The sequence below is a fragment of the Artemia franciscana genome, chromosome 12, assembly GCF_032884065.1.
Source record: "Artemia franciscana chromosome 12, ASM3288406v1, whole genome shotgun sequence".
NCBI lineage: Eukaryota > Metazoa > Arthropoda > Branchiopoda > Anostraca > Artemiidae > Artemia > Artemia franciscana.
The window spans coordinates 4,735,919-4,753,423 of record NC_088874.1 but is presented as its reverse complement, the minus strand read 5'-3'; the positions used below and the strand labels follow the sequence as shown (position 1 = coordinate 4,753,423).

Genomic DNA, 17,505 nt, shown 5'->3' with positions numbered 1-17,505 from the left:
TATCAAAGAACCTTACTGTAGAAGTTTCAAGTCCCTATCTACAAAAATGTGGAATTTAGCATTTTTTGCCAGAAGACAAATCACGGATGCGTGTTCATTTTTTTTTCCAGGGGCGATCGTAACGACCCAGTGGTCCTAGAATGTCGCAAAAGGGCTCATTCTAACGGAAATTAAAAGTTCTAGTACCTTTTTAAAGTGACCAAAAAAATTGGAAAATTCTGGCAAAAAAATTTGCCAGGAGACAGATCACGGATGCGTGTTCATTTTTTTTTCCCAGGGGTGATCGTAACGACTCAGTGGTCCTAGAATGTCGCAAAAGGGCTCATTCTAACGGAAATTGAAAGTTCTAGTCGTGACCAAAAAAATTGGAGGGCACTTAGGCCTCCCACGCTCATTTTTCCCCAAAGTCACCGGATCAAAATTCTGAGATAGCCATTTTATTCACCATAGTCGAAAAACCTAATAACTATGTCTTTGGGGACGACTTACTCCCCCGCAGTCGCCGTGGGAGGGGCTGCAAGTTACAAACTTTGACCTGTGTTTACATATAATAATGGTTACTGGGAAGTGTACAGACGTTTTCAGGGTGATTTTTTTGGTTTGGGGGGAGAGTTGAAGGGGGGGGGGGGGGTTACGTGGGAGGATCTTTCATTGGAACGCTTTATTGGGGAAGAGACTTTCGATGGAGGGGGCGCAGGATTTTCTAGCATTATTTAAAAAAAAACAATGAAAAAATAAATATGAAAAGTTGTTTCTACTGAAAGTGAGGAGCAGCATTAAAACTTAAAAAGAACAGAAATTATTACGCATATGAGGGGTTTACCTCCTTGTAATACCTCGTTCTTTACGCTAAAGTATTTTTAGTATTTTCAACTATTTATTCGAAGGCCTTTGTGATTCAGGGGGTCATTCTTAAAGAATTGGGACAAAATTTAAGCTTTAGTGTAAAGAGTGAGGCATCGACGAGGGGTGAGCCCCCTCATATACGCCATAAAAACATACGAATATAGAAGTTTGCTACGTAAGTTAATTCGTAAGTTACATATATTTTTTACTTATGAAAACGTTAGTAAAAAATTAAAAGTTACAGTTGCCTTTTTAAGTAATCAAAAAATTGGAGGGCAACTAGGCCTCATCTCTCGCTCCTTTTTTTCGAAATCTTCCGATTAAAACTATGAAAAAGCCATTTAGCCCAAAAAAAAATCAATATGCAAAGTTCGTTTGAATTATTTATGCGTGGAGAGCCAAGATAAAAAAATGCATTAATTAAAAAACGTCCAGAAATTAAACAAAAAACAAGTTTTTTAAATGAAAGTAAGGAGCGACATTAAAAGTTAAAACTAACAAAAATTACTCCGTATATGAAAGGGGCTGTTCCTCCTCAACGCCCCGCTCTTTACGCTAAAGTTTTTTACTGTTTTAAAATGTAGAGTTAAGAGAAAGAGTCAAACTTTAGCATAAAGAGTGGGGCGTTGAGGAGGAAAAGCCCCTCTCATATACGGAGTAATTTTTGTTCGAAAAACTTGTTTTTTTTTGTTTATCTACAGTTGAATCGGTATGTGATAAAGGCGATAACTAGTTTAGTTTTTAAAAAAGACTTGGTGTGTAAGATACCCGCGCAACTTTTGTAGCGATTCTTGGAAGGCATAGGCCTACTAATATTAGTATTAACAATTCTCTTCATCTCCTAGCCAACACAGCATCGCGCGCTCCTCTATCCTAATCTATTCAGAGCCTCCATCTTCACACCCTCCCAAGAAGTTTCTGTTTCCCTTGAATCTTTCCTTACGACATCCCCCCACCCTTTTTAAGGGTTTTTATTACTTTGGTTATGGCAATAACATTTTTTGTTTGTTTCAATTTTAAGAGGATTATTAAAAAAAAGTTTTCCACAAAAGAATTTTTCGATGAATAGTAAAGAGCTACATTAAACCAAAGACGAGTAGAAATAAAGTCAAATATTTTAACTTAAAACGAACAGAAGTCACTATCAATAAATAATTGATACCAAAACGAGCACAAAATATAATTAACTTTCACGTAAAACTCAAAACGACCAGAAATTAACTCAAACAGGAGAGGGACTAATGCCCTTAAGCTTTCTACAAGCCATAGCATTATTTGCGCTTTACTGAAAACATTTTTTTTATTATATCCAGCGGTATGTTTATTTGCCAAAACATCAATAACAAAAAAAACGACATCGCAAAACCTTCAAGATTACTGAAAAACTAGTGCAACTTGACTGATTATTAAATATATAGTGATATTCATTCCTTGGAGAATAAATTCATTTCCGAAAAAAGAGAAGGGACCAACCCTGCAAAATGCTCAATAAAAACAGTTATAAGGTGCGGATCCAAGTTTGAGGGAAGGTAATAAACTTTAACTTTTAATACGAACCGAAATAATAGTTACTATCGCTGAATGAGATGATGGCAATTTTTTTCACTAGGCAGTTTTTTCCAAAACGCGTTTGTTAACTTTTGGTTACAATGGCCTGCAGTTCGCTCTTTACTAGATTGTATCTACTGCTGCAACAATGACATTTCATACATACATATACACCAGCAAAATTTCGAAGGCTAATATTTTTTTGGGGGGAGGGGGGCGGTAGGGGTAGTAATGAAAGAAAATCATTTTATTTTTTAATTAAAGTGTAAGACATTCAGGAAAATTCATTACATTCGTTTTTAGGCGGAGGGGATGGGTCCTGAGCCTTCCTCCTGTTTACGTCCCCAGTTCCATCTAACGCTAGCCAGGCCATGGCAACCACTGTCTCAACTTTCCTCCCAACTTGATAGCTCTATTCCTTTTATTGATAGAAGTAACCGTAGAAATTAAAACGCATGATCTGTGCATGATAGTAAAACTTAAATAAGTAATAAATGTTATAATAGCCTATTCCACAAATTTTTACAGAGGTTTTAAACTAATCCTTTCATGGCACAGCGAGATTAATCTCTGCTTAGTCATATGGGACTCGAGGTTCAACCTCAGCTGCCTCAGGGATAGAGATTAAGCATTATTTTTCTCCAAACAGTAAAATGACCAAACTTGGTAGGTTTATTCTTTTTTGACAAAAACAGCCATATAAATTGAAAATATAGAACCCTCCCACCATCCAAGCAATCAAGCAATCCCCTACCATCCAAACTAGAATCTGTGTCTGTGTCGTATATTTCTACTTGTGATGAATGTTATAACTGTTCTAAGAGCTTAAATTTTAAAAGCTCTTATTTACTTCACAAATTTCAATGAAATATTAAATTTACCCTATGATGCCGCAGTGGGATGAATTGATCACTACTTGGTAATACTGGACCAAGAGTTCGATCTCAGTTGGAGCAGAGCAAGGAATGGAATGGAGATTATGCATTCGAGTTACGAACCACGCTAATTGAATCTAAACGAGCCTAACTTGAAAGCAGTTAACTCAGTGTAATATAGCTTATCTAATAAATTTTTATCAAAACCATCGCATATTTTGCTCTTCTTATTTCAAGCAGCAAAACTTTTATAGGAAATATTTCATATTTTAGATAATACATTTGCTTATTACCATCTTATTTCAAGCACCAATACATTTCGATCAACACTATCACATATTTTCCCCAGCTTATTTCAATCAATAAAACATATTGTAGAAAATATTTTGCATTCAAATAATGCATTTCCTTGTTTCGATCTTATTTCAAGCGGAAAAACGTTTTGTATAGAACTCTCATTTTTAATACCGTATTTGCTCATTTCCGTCTTATTTTCAAGAAACAATACATTTTAGACAACACCATCAGATATTTTACTCATCTTATTTCAAGCAGCAATACGTTTTGTAGAACATATTTCACGTTTTGAATACCGCAATCGCTTATTTCCATCTTATTTTTAAGATATAATACATTTTGAACAGTACCATCGCATGCTTTCTTTATCTTATTTCTAGCAGCAAAGACATTTTTTGAAAATTTTGCTCATTTTGGATAACGCATTTGCTTATCTCCATCTTGTTTTCAAGAAACAATGCATTTATAGCAACACTTTAACATATTTTCCTCATCTTATTTCAAGCAGTGGGTTGAGTGGGTTGGTGCGCTGGATTCAGGATCCCTTGTCTGAGAGGACGCGGGTTCGAGTCCCAGTGTACCCAATTCTTCAGTTTGGGATGGGGGTCAGTGGCGTGACTCTGTAAGCTTAGCCAGAGTCGACCCAGCTCTAAATGGGTACCTGGAGAAATCTGGGGAAGGTAAACAGGAAGGGTGTGCGAAAGCACAGGATGGCTGGCCCCCAACCCCCCATTGCACTTCCTGGTTGAAGGGCGAAGAAACGGAGATCAGCACCGCCGGTACGGACTGTAAAGTCTAATGCCGTGTACTTTACCTTTTATTTCAAGCAGCAAAATATTTTGTAGAAAATATTTCGTAATTTGAATAATGCGTTGACTTATTTCCATCTTATTTCAGGAAGCAATACATTGTGAGCAACACCCTCGCATAATTTCCTTCTCTTATTTCAAGCAGCCAAACATTTTGTGGGATATAATTTGCATTTTGAATAACGCATCTGCTTATTTCATCTTATTTCAAGAGGCAATACATTTTGAGCATTACCATCGTATTTTTTCCTCATCTTACTTCAATTAGCAAAAAAGTTTTTAGAAAATATTTCGCATTTTTAATAGCGTATTTGCTTATTCGTATCTTTTTTTCAAGATACAGTACTTTTTTGAACAACAAAATCACATATTCTCCTCATCAAGCAGCAAAATATTTTGTAGGAAATATTTCGCATTTTGAATAATGCGTTTGGATATTCCTATTTCATTTCAAGCACTAATAAATTTTGTTCAACACCTTCACATATTTTCCTTCTCTTAGTTCAAAGAGCAAAACATTCTTAGGAAATATTTCTTTGAAATAGCACATTTGCTTATTTCCATTTTATTTTTAAGAAAAAATACATTTTAAACAACACCATCACATATTATCCACATCCTATTTTAAATACTACACATTTTGTAAAAAATATTTCACGTTTAAATAACACATTTGCTTATTCCTATCTTATTTTCAGGAAACAATACATTTTGAACGATACTATCACATATTTTACTCTTTTCATTTCAAGCAGCAAAACATTTCGTAGAAAATATTTACTATTTTGAATAACGCATTTGATTATTTCCATCTTATTTTCAAGAAACCATACAACCATACCCATTTTTTCCTTATCTTATTTCAAGCTGAAAAAATATCTATAGAAAATATTTCACATTTTGAATTACGCATTTGCTTATTTACATCTTATTTCAAGAGGCAACAGATTTTGAACGACAATATCGCATATTTTTCTCCTCTTATATCAAAGAGCAAAACATTTTTTAGTAAATATTTTGTATTTTGAATAATGTGCTTGCTTATTTCCTTCTTATTTCCAGCACCAATATATTTAATCAACATCATCACTTATTTTCCTCATCTTATTTCAAGCAGCGAAACACTTTGTTAAAAACATTTCGAATTTCGAAGAATGTATTTGCTTATTTCTATCTCATTTCAAGAGACAATACATTTTGAGCAACACCTTCACATAGACTTTCGAATAAAAATTCTAAAAGTTGGAGTTGTTAGCAGACCCTAAAAGTAACGGAGACATAAGAAAGTAATGCAATAAATGTTTTTATTGAAATAATGGTATGTGGAATGTCATCACAAAAACGAATGCTTTGAATCTATCTCATCAAATACTTCATTATATGTTCTAATGAGATGTCACATATTCTATTTTGGGGAATTACACAACGTGTGATAATGCTTTCCAGAGGGGGCCGTGTGTCAGCCATTGAGTGTCATAGGCAGGGAATTGGCATGGAATATCGTAATCTAGCAATGAAATGGCACGTTTCCGCTGCTCAAATAAAAAATTGGTCATTTTTAGTTAATAGAGTTATTTTTTTGAAAAAAGGTGGATGAGCTTTTAGCTGTCATCGGGCTGGTAGATTGTGCCACGTTGGCCTCAATTGCCAGGATTCATCAAAAGAAACGTTATTGGGGATTTTTCATTAAGTTTAAATGATCGATTCTAGTGTAAATGGACATTTTTGGAGAAAAATGTCCGAAAACGTGATAGACGTGATAATGGTTGCCAGAACATGCGAGAGGGTCAGTCAAAATGTGGCACAGTGGTACGAATTGACATGGTGAATCATGTTGAGGGTGGTTTACAAAAACATGATACAATGGATTTAAAGCATATTTTAACAGGATAATACCTAAAAATGTCTTAGGAATGATGAAGGGTGCCAGAGAGTGTCGTGTGCCAACTATAGTTTGCCACATTGGTGTGAATTACCTTGAATTAAAAAGTTGAGGCTGGCTTGCAGAAACACGATACAACGGATTTAAAGCACATTTTGATCATGAAAATGTCTGAAAAACGCCTTTGGAATGATGAAGGGTGCCAGAGGGTGACAGAGGGCACAGTCTTAGATCGGAGAAACAAGGCATTTTCATTAAAAACTCTCAGAAATAACGGAAAGCAAAAAATGTGTCAAATGCAAAAAAATATGTGTTTCATTTTTCAAAATGTGATTTTGCTAGCATCAAGATTTAATGTAACAAGATATTACTGGAATGTAACAGGCAATCGCATCTAATAGAGCAATAGAAACGAGACATTTTCAGTGTTTGCTCAAAGAAACGTGGTATTTTCATTAAAATTACTCAGAAATAAGTGAATGCAAAAATATATCTCTTTTTCATCGTTTGAGTGTTCATTTTTCAATATGTGATTTGGCTAGTATCAAGATTAAATTAATGAATAGGCAGGTACATCTAATAAAGAAATAAAACGATGCATTTTCATTAAGACCTCTCAGAAACGTCTCTTAATATGGCTTAGATTTACCTCTAATAACAATCCTCCACCCTGTGGAATTTCTCGCTGGGGTGGGCCAGTCGCATATTGTCACGAAGGTGTGAATTTGCATAGTCTCGGCTCAAAGAAACGTAGAATTTTCATTAAACCTCTCAGAAATAACCGAATAAAAAAATCTGTCTTTTCCAGCGTTTGCGTGTTTCATTATCAAAATGCAATTTTGCTAGTATAATGATTTAAATCTATTGAATGTAACAGGCAGGTTCATCTAATAGAGCAAAATAAACAATGCATTTTCATTAAAAACTCTCTGTGATGTCTCTTAATATGACTTAAATTTACTTCTAATAACAACTCTCTCCCCTCTGGAATTGCTTCATAGGGTGGTCCAGCCTTATATTGTTACAGTGGCGTGAATATGCATAGTCTTTGCTCAAAGAAACGTGGTATTTTCATTAGAATTTCTCAGAAATAATCGACTGCAAAGACGTGTTCCCTTTTTTCTTGTATGTGCGTATAATAGGGTAATAGTAACGATTTAGTTTCATTAACACCTATCAGAAATGTTTATTAATATGGCTTAAATTTACCTCTAATAAAAACTCTCCCACTCTGGAATTGCTTGCTAGGACGGACCTGCCACATATTGTCACGGTAGCGTGAATAAGCATAGTCTTAGGTCAAAGTAAGGGGCATTTTCATTAAAACCTCTCAGAAATAACCGAACGCAAGATTGTGTCGCTTTTTTTCAAGCAGGTGCATCTAATAGATCAAAGATCAATAGCATTAGAATGCTTGTGTGCTCGCATGTGGAAAGGGTTGGAAACAAGTGATCCATTTAATTGTTCTAGGAAGCGGGCAGTGAATTCCCCCGTGGGTGGAATAGGATAACACCTAGAAAGTATTTCTCGAATAATAATATTAGGATGGCTTTCATAGTCCAGTTGTCTAGCACTCCATTCCAATGGGCGGAAATATTTTTCGAATCCTAATGCGGACCGAAATCTTTAGATTATAAAGGTTCCCTGAAAAAATACATTGAAAGAAAATGAAACTTCTTAAAGTATTTTGTAACACCCATGTAAGTAACACCCTACGTAACACCCTACAAGGCTGACGCCAATATGTAACATCCCATGAGTATGCCGTAATTATTTAAGATCTCACTTTGCAACACCATTACGTTAACCCAAGTATACACCGTCACTATGCAACATCCCACGTGTGCCTCTCCATTATGTAACAGTAATGTGTGCGCCACCATTATGTAATAACCCACGAGTGTACTGTACTCAGTTACAACCAGAGATTTCCCACTAGCCCTGATTTCTAGCATGCCACGTGAGAATACGTCATCGCTAACATAGATAAACAATCTCCTATTAAGTAGCGTACAGGTGTACGGACGTAACATACCACATATGCGCTATCTTCAGTTACAACCAGGGATTTTCTGACTTGACTAGTTGGCCTCCCGTTGCAATTGGCTGCTAGAGCCCGGTGAAATTGGATGCTAGGCCCCCGGTAGGGTTGGTTGCTAGGATCCCAGTGGAATCGCTCACTAAGGCATCCGTTGGAATCGGTTGCTAGGGGATCAGTGAAATTGGATGCTAGGATCTTGTCAGGGCTGGTCACTAGGGCCCAGTGGAATTGCTCACTAGGAGCCGACGTTGGAATTTATTGCTAGGACCCGGTATCTTTCAGGTTCGCTACTTGAGAGGTGCCCTGAAGGTTTTTTTACTTCCCCTCATATGTTTTTAAGTAATTAACAGCTGCTTTTCTTAGAAAACAAACCCTATTACGCAACAACTGAAAGTAAACAAACCCTATTACGTGATATACATGTATACTTTACCGTTACAGATCATTTGCATAAATAAGCAAATCCTATTACGTGACATGACCCTATGGGTCTCTTTAAAATCACTACGGCGTTACTACTGTCATTGCGAAAGGTGTGCGACTGATGAGTCCCAAAAATCATTAACGGAGAGTATAGAAATATTCCATACTGTATAATATTCATGCTGTGCTGTGAGTTCTATAGCTCAGCAAAAAAAGCAATGGAATTGAATCGTAGATTTGGTAAGGTTGTGGGTTGATTATAAAAAAGATATTGCTCTATAATCTGCCATTCGACAAACCAGTTTTAGAAAATGATCTTATAAACTTATTTGTTCTGCTAGTAATTTGGATTCTTGTTTAAGAAATTTGTTTTGCTATTGAAAACACACATTCTCTGTGACAAAATTCTCATTTTTGTCGACTTAACTGACTAAACTCAAATATTTTGGTGAAATTTTACCACAATTTGATAGATTTTTTCACAAGATTGCTCCCTTTTACGTAAACTCTCTCTCTTAAGCACAATTTGGTTTTATTGTCTAGCTTTGTGTAGATTTTATTATCTAATATGTATTAGATTTCATAATAATTGCTTAACTTTTTCTTTGTTCTTGAAGTTCAACATTGATTTCAATTAAATACTAGAAATTGTTGAAAGATCTATTTCAAAACATATAAAACCTTGACAACCCTCGGAATAATCTTACCACGTTCGGACTCCCATCCCTGTAGCATTTTCTAGATTCTCTCTAAAGGTTAAAAGATCTATTAAAAAAGGGCCATTTCATCCTACCTAGATTTTCAAATATCTTAATTTTGTCATTTTAGTTGAAAAAATTTAAGGGCAGCCAATAAGTACACACCCTTCTACATTTTGACCAGTACTTTTTTGGGTATATTGGGTATTTTTCGTATCTTCATTTAAAAAGATTTAAGAAATCCTTGCCCCCCCTCCAAATGTTCGTGAATTAGCACCTCTCAAGTCAAAACGCTAAGAACGAGGAAACTTGATTTTGGATTAGCCTAATTTTAGAAGTACAGTTGCTTAAAATTTATAATTTACAATTTTCATTTAACATTACGTTATATATATAATATGTATTAAATATTACATAGCTATTCAATTAATAAATTCAAACAAGTGATTTTAACTAGGCGTAATATCTAAGGCGTTTGCATTTTTTTTTCCAGAAACTTTGAATTTCTTTTTGGAAATACAAAATTTCTTTTTTTTTTTCCTATGCGGAAGTATTCCGGTTCTTGGAAACAAAGTGGATAAATTATTCTTCCGGGTTTAAATTGTATGCTAAACATCTCAGATAAAATTCAAGGACAATCAATGTTTGTAAAAAACAACAACACAATTCTGTCGAAATGGGCCATTCCAGGTAACATCAAATATAATGCCAAGTTAAGTTGCTAAGAAATACCACCTTACCAACAATTTTAATGTTTAAATACTTTTAATACCTTTCGGATACTCAAAGGAGGTACTTCCGGTACTAGAGTCTAAGACGTTAATCTGTGAGTAATATATAATTCCATTATATATTATTATACGAATATATTATGTTATTTCTACAGGATTAACCTAATACTAATACTTATGACTTGAAAAAACGGTCGTTGAAAAGAACAATTAGCACTCAGAAAAATACATAAACAAAACATTACGTTTACTTTACGCTAAGATTTTTTTTTTAAATTATTTAACAAGATTTCCAAATACCTTACTACTCTACAAATAAACTGAGGCGATTTACTATTTAAGACACCTGGAAGTATCAACTCATTATTTCCAAATATCTAGAGACACCCTGGTACCGGCTAAAGCAATGCACTAAATAATCGTTTTTAGTTCTGCAAAGCGGGCAAATATATCTTTCTTAATTGCAACATCTTTCTTTAGAATACCTTATAAAATCTTGCACTAATTGGCAGGCAGTTAGTCCTGAGCTCAACGTCAAATATCTAGCCGGTAAATACAGCTTAAAGTAGAGCTCCTGCCCATAAACCACCCTAACATCCTTATAATACTGTAATGTGTCTGATTTATTTTATCTCCCAAATCAATTTTGGAATCATTTGATTCTCAAGTACTATCTTAATCTCATTCTCCCAATTTTCATTTATATCCATTGGTCATCTACCTTCACTCCAAAAAAGGGAAAACCGTGTTTTGTCTAAAATGTCTTTTATTTTTAGTGGTCATGATCTTTTTTCCCCTGCGGAAGTAAATGTACATAAGCTGCCTTAAGCAGCCTGTCACTCAGTAACTGAACGACTCTCAACCAAAAATTACAGACTTGTCACTGAGACAAGTCTGTAATTTATTAGCGGCCATATACCTAGATCGCCATTTAAAAACTGGGAATGAGTTATTCTATGCAGCCCAAACAATCTCTTAAAGTACCCTAATTGAATACTCTTTAGCTGAGCCGCTTTCTCACGTCCCCAAATCTCTCTGCTCCTTAATGTAGAATGAGCAGTATTCTCCATAAAAAAACCCTTTTAGGTATCGAAAATTGTTTTATTCCCATTACATTATTTCGTTATATTTATCACAATAATTGAATATGCAATAGCTCGGAGTCCAGCTTCGAGGCTCCTGACAAAGCCTGAAAGGATTTAGAGACTTCATATGTGTTTGATGGAAGTATATAAGGATCTTATAAAGCTTAAAAAGGTCAACCCAGAACAGGCTCTTATTCAGGAGTTTAGAAGGAGATGGGGGGGAGAGTAATAGTAAAAACATCCATAATTTGAATAAGTAGAACCCAGAAATTCAGTAAACTTTAATTTTATGGAGAGAGGGATGGGAACCGGATCCTGAGGCTTCCCTAAATACATCCCAGGCCCCAAAATTGCTTTTCTACTACAACTACTACTAACAACTCATGGCAGCACCAAGCTGCCCGAAGCCAACACCTACGCACGATCCTCCTCCATCCTAATCGGTTCGCAGACTCCCTCTTTACACCCTAACAGAAAGTTCCTCTTTCACTTTGTTCTTTCTTAACGACATCTTCCCACCCCAACCTTGGACGACCTGCTTACCGTTTGCCCCTAGGCGGTTGGCCAAACATGACAACTTGTCATCCGACATTCGCAGAACATGCCCTAGTCATCTCAACCGTTCTCTCGTTATAGCCCTAGAAAGTGGGATTGAACCACACTTTTCGCGTAACCCCAAAATTCTTGACCTGGAAAGACAAAAATTTGAAGCTCATGACTTATTTAGTAGAATTCTAGTCTAGGGCTATTTTGCTATCTTGGAAAGCGGTTGAGTTAAACGAATGAAACTTTCAGGAGAGCATCCAGAAATTAACTGATTTCCTGAGGTTATTCTGAAGCATTCTGATGATGGTTATTCTGATGACCTTTAGCAATCAATACGTTATAAAAGTGAAATCTTACAAAATAGATCTAGTGCTCAAATGAGGCACAAGATTTTCTTTTTTAATTAGCTCACAATCAAACCCCTTGGGCAATGAGAACTCTATCACACAAGAGAAAACAGAAAAAAAGGCTGATTCTTCCGACAAAGGGCGAACAAACTTTTTTCCGAACAAATTGAAATTTAAAGCCATAAGTCACTGAGTGACCTGGATACTAATGTACATGAATTTTTTTTTATTTTGGGAGTATGGTCTTACCCCCCCCCCCGCCCCATCGCTGTAAATGGGACCTAAATAAGAGCCAAATACTCTTTCTTCTGAATTGTTTCAAAGTTTCCAGAATTGCTAACCATACATTTTTGTTGGGGAAGGTGCTAGGTTAGGGAGCTCCTGAATGGGCTAAAAACTTGCTTTCCTTTGTCAATTTTAAGGTCACAGCTGTAAGATCCTGGGTAAAGGTTAAAACCAGGGATATAATTGGAAAAAAAAAAACTGTGAAGAATTCTGAAAACTACTTTACAACAAGCATAAATACTTGCATGTTTCACACCTAAAGGTGCAATGCTTCATTTACCCCTCCCCCTGAGGACAAACATCCAGCAGAATTTATATATTTTCATTATATTCTACAATATTGAACGGCGAACGCTAGCACTAGAAAGGAGATGTTGTTTATTAAAGCAAGAAAAGAGTAGCAGTATTGTAAAACAAAATGGGAATATATAAACAGGGGCGTAATTAATATGGAGCAGGGGGAACTGCCCCCAGAGATCTCATTTTGCGTCACTTTTAAGTTAGATGTAGACTGGGCTAAGCAAGCTTTAATGAAGGCAAAACATTTCGAAAAACTAGGCTGTGTCGATTCGCGAGATCAAAGTCTATGTGCAATAGTTCCGGTGTCTCCCTCAACCACCCCATGTAGTTTATCGCGTCCATTGTTAAACGTTACTTGCCCTTTAACAGGTGGCTGGTCTTAACTCCCCCCGGAAAATACCCCCTCCCCGTGAAAAACAAGGCTTTCTAAATTTGATAGTTTTAGTTGAGTTTTTTTTTTAATTTCCATAGGGGGAAAGAATTTTGGTACTTGTGGATTATGTGCCATTCATTCCAGTTGACGCTGAGTAAAACTAGAGGACAGACTGGTTTTTCGTTGTTTTTTTTTTCGTTACTTTAGAAAAAAATTTAGGCTATTGATATGCACATTAGGGGGGGGGGGTAAAGTATAGCGGGTCTGCATGCAAAATGTGTTAGGTACAATTATTCGCCATATTATGAACTAAGAATTGTTTTGTGACTTCAAACTGGCCAAATACTTTACCCCTCCCCCTATGTGCAAATATATAGCGCAAATTATATATTTCCCATATATTCTGTCACTTGTCGCTGTCTTGTCTCGTGCGAAGCTGAAAAAAACGAAGAAACCGGTTTGTTCTCAAGTTTTACACAGCGGAAACTTGAGTATGTGACGCATTATACACAAGTACCAGAACTCCTTCTACGGAAATTAAAAAGCAAACTCAAATAAAATTTTCAAATTTGGAAAGCCTTATTATCCACAGGGGGTATTTTTCGGGGAGGAAGGGGTATTTGCTGGGAGGTGGGGTATTCTCCGCGGATTGTATTTTCCATTGTTTTTTTTTGGATTTTCTTTTGGAGAAACGGGCGGGGTTGAATTTTTTTCTCTTTGATTCTTTATAGTCAGTTCTCGTTTTAGCTGTCTTGGCTAACTTAGCTTCACTTTCTAAGTCTTCAATGTTTAAAATTTCATATTTAAGTCTTCAATGTCCTCGCTTAGGCTTTAAACGGTAGCTAATTGAATTTTATAATGCCCCTTTCAGCTTTTAAATATCCGTGTCTTACCCACCTTTACGGCTAACACCATTATTTGGCATTTCAAGGAATGCTCAGTTTTAAGGATTGGAATCCTCTTGGTTTCTCATAAGATGCACAAAAAGAATCAAAGTTTTATTCATAACGCTATGAAAGATCCTTTTGACCTCCGGACAAGTTGTGCAATTGGCGTAATTTTTTTCTTGATTATTGATAAAAATAGTTATGTCACTTCTATTTCTAGGAGTAGGGTTTTCTATCAGTCAAAAAGTAGTATTTATTATGACAATATTTTTTTTTTTTTCAAAATGAGAAGGAAATTCTCACCCGACAACCCTGGGACTAGGGCTGTAAGTTATGCCGTAGGGGCTTGTAAGGTTTTTATGGAATAAGTGGTTACATAAACTACAGATGGGGCTCTTCTTAATCATATGACGTCAGTTTAGGGTATTGTTCAAATAAAACTTGTTTTTACTTTGATTATTCTTATAAATTCATTCTTTGTTTTCCTTTCCGTTCTCAAACCAATGTTATCTTTACCTTTTGCATTATTACAGCCATACCAATTATTTTCGTTTTTCCTTTTTATCTCTTCAAGGTATTGCATTCTTCCCTATCACCTAGATGCTCGATTCCTCTTATTTCTTTTCCTGTTTTCCAGACTGTGAATACCGATGCCGTATGCGTGCCTACCTGTGAAAAAATCTAATGTCGCCTATGTATATACTTGTTTATATGTTTTCTAGAGCAGTTGCATCTCGACCCGGCTTGGTCTAATGGTAGAGATAGGGAATGATCATACTGTTTAGTTTATATCTCTATATAGTGGTATCGACTTATGACGCTTGAAAATACATCTAGAATCTACTTCATTTATGATAGGCTTGAAACTGACAGTGGATGCAGACAAGGTCAAGTAGACCTCAACGAAGACGAAATAGTTTGAAGCTCGGTTGTATCCAAGGGGGTAGGGGGTTTGACCCCTATGCCAATATTTTGTCTGACTCATTTTTTGTAGCCCCCCCTTCGAAAGAAATACTCCCCTCCCCCCAAAAAATCTTGGATATGACCTTGGTTATATCCGAGAAACAAGTCTTTTTGTCTCTGATTGGCTTGAACTTGCAGGGCATGTAGACTGGGACATGGAGACTTCAAGGAAAACAAAAACTATTGAAAACAATTTGTTGTATTGATTCGTCACATCCGAAATAGGCCCATGTTTGTTCTTTTTTCGATAAGATTACAATTTTCACACTGGGCAAGATAAACAAACCTAAGAAGGAAAATGTTCTGAAAAAATTGGGTTGTTTGCTTCGCGACACCTTAAAATTGGCCAAATTCTGTTTTTCTCCAATTCACATAAGAATTTCATTGTAAATAGATTGGACCAATAGAACTTTAAGAAGGACAACAAATTTCGGTACACAAATTGGTTTGTGGCGATTCGTAGCACAGTAAATCCTTTTTTTTGGGGGGGGGGCGGGGGTTTTATGCCATCAAATTAAAATTATTTTTTCATTAGGATTTCCTTTGCCATGGGCTACAGTCTTAAGGTTGAATGTGATAAAAAAAAAATTCTTTAAGTTTTGACCTGAGAAGATAAAATATTTTCAAGCCCCATTTTTGAGTTCAGTGTCCCCAGGGGTGGATCTAGAGCAAAAATCTTGGGGAGGGGGCCTAAAATGACAAGGGCATCAATGAGACTTTTTTGGGGGGGGGGGCAATGTGACAAGGGCACCAATTGACTAGATTGACAGGTTTATTCAAAAAAGCGAAAAACAGAAAAAAAAGGATTGAGGGCACCAGAAAAATGTTTTTGGGGCCCAAGGTCTCCCCACTTCCCTGGGTCCGCCAGAGAATGTCTCCATTTTTTTTTTGTATATTTAGGTTTTTCTTGGTTCCACCCCTCATGGCTGTAAGTTTCGGTGGTCAATGACAGAAAGCTTTTATACATTTCTAGCCCCCCTAACAGCTTATCACTCGCAAACATTCTGCTTCTTGACCCTGAGAATTATCTCTGATCGCAGAGAGGAAATACGACACCAAGATCAAACATGTAATTAAAACAGCAAAGGGGTTCGAACCGGCCTCGAAATTTTTGTTCGACTCTTAAAAACTGTAAAAAATAGCCTTTAAAGTTTTATTTGGTACATTTTTAAATTTTTTACCGTATATTTCGTAGTTAATTAGAAGCCAATAGAATACAGTCAGAAATTGTCTCCATTTCGAATTTATATTGAGTAATTTTGAAAAAAGAAAGATTCCATCACACTTTTGGTGTTCACGACATATTGTTTTGGTTTGTGGTGTATTGTTTGGGCAAGAAAAAAAGGGGCAAAATATTCATTTATAATCTGACATATTTTTTCAGTATATTTGTTGTGTATCAACGAGGAATATAACGCCTCTATTTTTCTTCAGGTGAAATGATCCAATATGGCCTTCTTATGGTTATCATGTGGATTGTGGCGGAGATTTTCGTCACGGAGACATCACGTACTGAAGAAGGAATCCCACTTGCCATCCAATTGGATGATACAGATTTGAGCTAACGGAGGAAAACGTCTCAACAACATAAATTTTCTAAAATTTTAGTTATTCTAAGAGTAACCTTCAAAAATATATTTTTAAATAAATATTGTTAACATGCTTTGCCTATCAAACAGTTCGTGGTAACAAACTGTAGTAAGGAGCCACCCGGCTCAATAGTAACCAAAACTCTAAAAAATGGAATTTTGATACCAATAGCTACATAAAAAGAATCGCATTTTAATGCTGGTTTTAAATATATAAGTTTATCAAGTTTAGTCTTGTCCATCAAAAGTTACGAGCCTAAGGAAATTTGCGTTATTTTATAAAATAGGGGGAAACACCCCCTAAAAGTCATAAAATCTTAACGAAAATCACACCATCAGATTCAGCGTATCAGAGAACCCTACTGTAGAAGTTTCGAGCTCCTATCTAGAAAAATATGGAATTTTGCATTTTTTGCCAGAAGGCAGATCACGGATGCGTGTTTATTTGTTTTTTTGCTTTTTTTTTCCCAGGGATGATCGTATCGACCCAGTTGTCCTAGAATGTTGCGAGAGGGCTCATTCTAACGGAAATGAAAAGTTATTACTAAAAAGTATTTTTAGTAATTTCAACTATTTATTCTACGGCTTTTGTGATTCAGGGGTCATTCTTAATGAATTGGGATAAAATTTAAGCTTTAGTGTAAAGAGCGAGGTACTGACGATGGGGCGAATCCCCTCATATATGTAATAAAAACATGATAATACAAAAGTTCTTTACATAAGCTAATTTATAAGTTACGTAAACCTTTTACAAATAAAAAGATTCGTAAAAAATTAAAAGTTCTAGTTGCCTTTTTAATTAACCAAAAAATCGGAGGGCAACTAGGCTTCGTCCCCCGCTCTTTTTTTCTCAAAATCATTCGATCAAAATTATGAGAAAGCCATTTCGAAGTTCTGTTCGTTGAAGTAAGGATGCTAGGGCTGTTTTAAAAAAGTTTTTAACATTATTAGTTTTAATTTTCGCATTTTAATGTAAGTTT

At 35.8% G+C, this 17,505-nt stretch overlaps 1 protein-coding gene and 1 long non-coding RNA gene across 4 annotated transcripts in view; one reads left to right on the top strand and one right to left on the bottom strand.

Moving 5' to 3' along the window:
- LOC136033602 (huntingtin-interacting protein 1-like) overlaps window positions 1-17,505 on the bottom strand; it is a 166,042-nt gene that overhangs the window by 1,693 nt on the left and 146,844 nt on the right. The window lies entirely within an intron of this gene.
- On the top strand, window positions 10,140-16,598 carry LOC136034182 (uncharacterized). The gene is made up of 2 exons (XR_010619127.1): window positions 10,140-10,245; window positions 16,371-16,598. It is a non-coding gene; the product is annotated as an uncharacterized LOC136034182 (long non-coding RNA).